This window comes from Penaeus japonicus, unplaced genomic scaffold (assembly GCF_977035675.1).
Source record: "Penaeus japonicus unplaced genomic scaffold, GWHDUDI00000001_assembly GWHDUDI00000034, whole genome shotgun sequence".
In the NCBI taxonomy this organism is placed as follows: domain Eukaryota; kingdom Metazoa; phylum Arthropoda; class Malacostraca; order Decapoda; family Penaeidae; genus Penaeus; species Penaeus japonicus.
This window is the reverse complement of record NW_028234436.1, coordinates 9,420,280-9,425,279: the sequence shown is the minus strand read 5'-3', so window position 1 is coordinate 9,425,279 and position 5,000 is coordinate 9,420,280.

Below are 5,000 nucleotides of genomic sequence, written 5' to 3'. Positions count from 1 at the left end.
ACAAAGCCATCATACATTCAATTGCACTGTAAAAAGAAACGCTGTTTTAACTAATGAAATTAAGTAACTTGAAACTCTCTCTTTCTGTTTCTCCTTCAGGTTTCTTTATTTATCTCCCCTTGTTTCTTTACTTTTTTTTTTTTTCTTTTTTTTTTGTGTGTGTGTATGTGTATGACTGTATTTAACACATATTTTTCTTTGTTTGTACACTTGTCTCTGTCCCTTGGCCAGTGATAATAATGATGTTGGTGATAATGATGATGATAATAAAATAAAGATACAGCAATACAACATTAACGGTGAGGATAACAATAATGATAATGACAATGCTAATGATAATAATGATAGTGAGAACGAAATGCATGACATTATCAATAAAATATATAATCATTGACAGAATGAAAATAACAAGAACAACAATACAGTAGTAATGATGATAAAGATAAGAAGAACAACAATACTATTGCTAATAATAACAATGATAATGATAATCATAATATTAACAGCAGCAAGAACAGTGATGATGAAAATATTAAAGTTAATGATTACACTGCTACTACTTCTAATAGTTATAATGATAGTGAGGATGTACAAATCATAATGATAATAATGATAATTATATCAATAACGATAATAAGGAAAATCATATAAATTATGATGATGATAATAAATGAAAAAAAAACAGTAAAGGAATAAACAAATTAATAAATAAAATAGAATTAACATTAAGAGGCAAGAGGACAAAATAATCCAGACTATGTAGATACAATACTCGTTTCCTCTTGCTCTGCAATAGTACAGATGTCGCCCAGGAGACAAACTGCACTTCCTTTAATTAATTTCTTTAAGAAAGTCATGCAATTTAAGTGTGCATGTTGCCTCTCGCGTTCGTGCTCCCCCACGTCTAATTCATTGACATTTTTTTCTATTTTATTACAAGCTGTTATGTGATTTTCTTTTCTTCTTTCAAATATAACTCTTATTTATATATGCCTATATTTCCTTATGCCTTATACCTTCTTCCCCCATTACTGTGTCCTAAAGGAATTAAAAAGAAAACAAGGACGCAAAGGCATTGGGAGGTTAAGAAACGTGGGAATAACTAGACTTTGGAGACAAAAATCATTTGGAAGATGCGATCGCAAATGAAATTTACTTGAAGGATATTACTCGCATGAATTTTAAAAGGTGATATTTTTGCTGTTGTTGTTTTTATTATTATCATTTTTATTATCAATATCATCATCATAATTATTGATATTATTATTATATGTGTGTGTGTGTGTGTGTTGTGTGTGTGTGTGTGTGTGTGTGTGTGTGTGTGTTGTGTGTGTGTGTGTGTGTGTTGTGTGTGTGTGTGTGTTGTGTGTGTGTGTGTGTGTTGTGTGTGTGTGTGTTGTGTGTGTGTGTGTTGTGTGTGTGTGTGTGTGTTGTGTGTGTGTGTGTTGTGTGTGTGTGTGTTGTGTGTGTGTGTGTGTGTGTTGTGTGTGTGTGTGTGTGTGTGTGTGTGTGTGTGTTGTGTGTGTGTGTGTGTGTGTGTGTGTGTGTGTGTGTGTGTGTGTGTTGTGTGTGTGTGTGTGTGTGTGTGTGTGTGTGTGTGTGTGTGTGTGTGTGTGTGTGTGTGTGTGTGTGTGTGTGTGTGTGTGTGTGTGTGTGTGTGTGTGTGTGTGTGTGTGTGTATCACTAAACGCAGTTTGAAAATACAATAAGACAAAAGTGACAAAAAAAAAGAAAGAAAGAACACCATCGACACATTACAAATAGAAAAAAAAGAAAAGCAAAAAAGTAAAAAAACAAAAAAACAAAGCATCGAAAAGCGCAAATAAGCGAAAGAGAAAGCTAAAACAAAGACGCCGCCAAGTCAAGAGAATTCCCGTAGGCACTGGTATAAACACACATTCCCGGCCGAAGGAAAACATGCTGGCGTTGTCCCCGCGCTCGGCCTTGCATCACGCATGTCAAAGAGGTCACAAAGGCCTCGGATGAAAGGGGGTTCACTGTTATCTATACGTGTGTCTGTGTGTGTGTGTGTTGTGTGTGTGTGTGTGTGTTGTGAATGTGTGTGTGTGTGTGTCTGTGTGTGTGTGTGTGTGTGTGTGTGTGTGTGTGTGTGTGTGTGTTGTGTGTGTGTGTGTGTGTTGTGTGTGTGTGTGTGTGTGTGTGTGTGTGTGTTGTGTGTGTGTGTGTTGTGTGTGTGTGTGTGTGTGTGTGTGTGTGTGTGTGTGTGTGTGTGTGTGTGTGTGTATCACTAAACGCAGTTTGAAAATACAATAAGACAAAAGGGACAAAGAACGAGAAAAAAAAAACACCATCGACACATTACAAATAGAAAAAAAAGAAAAGCAAAAAAGTGAAAAACCCAAAAAACAAAGCATCGAAAAGCGCAAATAAGCGAAAGAGAAAGCTAAAACAAAGACGCCGCCAAGTCAAGAGAATTCCCGTAGGCACTGGTATAAACACACATTCCCGGCCGAAGGAAAACATGCTGGCGTTGTCCCCGCGCTCGGCCTTGCATCACGCATGTCAAAGAGGTCACAAAGGCCTCGGATGAAAGGTGGTTCACTGTTATCTATATGTGTGTCTGTGTGTGTGTGTGATGTGGGTTTATGTCGGTGTATATATTTGTGTATAAACGCGTGTACACACACACACACATATGTACACACATGCACATACGCACACATGCACATACACACACATACACGCGAACACACACACACACACACAAACATACACACACATACACGCGAACACACACACACACACACACAAACATAATATCTATACTTTTCCTCGAGTTCAGTACTTACATGGCTCTTGACCAAGTGCATTTTTTTTCCTCTGATGCTGGTGATCATATATTTACCTTAGATTAATACGGGGACAAAATATCGGGTTTTGTAGTAAATCAGATTTTTTTTTTTTTTGTTGAAGTTTATTGATAATTCCTTTTTAACTATGATAATAGACACTTTATACTTGTTTTATATTTTGAGAGAAAAAAAAGAAGTTTATCATGACTATTGACAGTTTTCTTGTTATATCTTTTTCTTTGAATCCTCACTTAGACATCAATGTAAAGCAATCTTTGCTTTTTTTCGATTTGGTATGTCTTTGATCTTTGCTGTTTGTGTTTGCCAACGAACTTCTACTGGTGCAAGCAGTAAATTCCCAGATAAGTTTTTAGGCCGTAGGATTATTTCTCCATCCTCGTCCCAAAAATCCTCATCAGTTAATTATTCACATTCGGAGGTTAACGAAACTATCTTCTTCACCTTTTGTACCCCATTCACCATTTTTTCCCTTTTAGTTCTGATCCGTCACACAAACTTCCCTTTTAGTCCTATGAAGTACGATAATATTTGGCAGTTTTACCTACATTTATCTGATATATATTTATGTTAGTATAGACAGATGTAGCAGCTTTAGAGAAAATGATTTCATATACTGTAAATAAAAGAAGAACTTTATTTACTTTAATGACACTTCAGAATGTGCATTGATTAGTTACTGAAAGCAAAAACACATATTTATCAATAATACATAAAATATGAAATTTATACAGTAATATGATCCCATTCAGGAGTTTTGAATTAGATTTATTTATATCAAAACAAAATTAATTTTACTTACCTTAATGACACTTTGATTTAATTAGTTACTAAAAGCAGCAAACATAGACATAAAATGGACACACTTAGTAATTTTGAATAATTGAGTTTCATATAAAGACGAGATAAACATGATTTAATGACATTTTTGAAGTAGGCTTGTAATTAGGTCCTGAAAACAAGAACATTGGACAATCACTTAGTACTTATATAACTGTATAGACACTTTTATCAGTTCTAGATAAAGAGAGAGAGAAAAAAATATATATATATACATATACATATATACTATATATATATATATATATATATATATATATTATATATATATATATATATATATATATATATATATATATATATATATATATACGGGCAAGATAAAAATCTCTAACTTGAATGAGACTTTTGACTTTGCTCTGTTGTCACCAAACTTGTAATGTTTGGAATTCAATTGGTAGCTAGAAAGCAACACAGTTTTTTCGAATATGAATTCGTCAATTGTGACCTCAGTTTATTCTTGATAATTTTCATGGATGGAAATGATGTTCTGTTCCGAAGCGACAGGCAATAACTTTGGGCAAATTTTCTCAGTACCGGTAAATTTTCACAAGGTAAATATCGCCCAAAAATAAGCATTTCAAAAGCTCTTGCGGTGAGGGAAGTTCATCAAATTTCATATTCAGCAAATTAATTTGTTTTAAGATCAATAAGTTTCATCTGTACATTTCTGGACACATTCAGAAAATGGATTTATGAATGTAGACATGCGGTTTTGAACGTGAAAAATGGAAAACATACTAATTACAATAGTGAAGCGTCACTTCGCTGACTTTTGTATATTGAATATTCTTTTATAGGCTACACAACCCTATAAGAATTTATTCATTGCAAACTCAAATAACCTGCTTAAGTTCCTTCAAGCAGCACCTGCATCCCCGTCATTTTGCAAATTGGCACAATCATGTTCTTTCAGCCATCTGGCATCTCCTGTCTTTACCAACTGAACTGCACCAAGTCGTAGAGCATGTCTATACTTCCTTCTCCCAGTGATATTTGTCACCATTACAAAGGTGATACTTACTTCACTGCATTCATTACCTCTTGTGCTTTTTTCACTCCCTCTCTTCTTATTGGTTCCAGTGTTTTCTCTCCATCTTCCACTCCTTCAATTTCCTAGTTCCGTATGTTGTCAAAATGTTATTTTTTCCCATGAACTTGTTATCCTGTTTTTTCGAGTGCTTCATTTGTTAACTTGTTATTTTGAGTATTACTTTTTCCGTTTCTGTTATTTGATTTTGCTTCATATACCTTACACGACACCGCCTTTATATGTAAATCGTCATTCCAATTATGGTGCACTTTGTCCTTTGATTTTGCTAGTGCTCG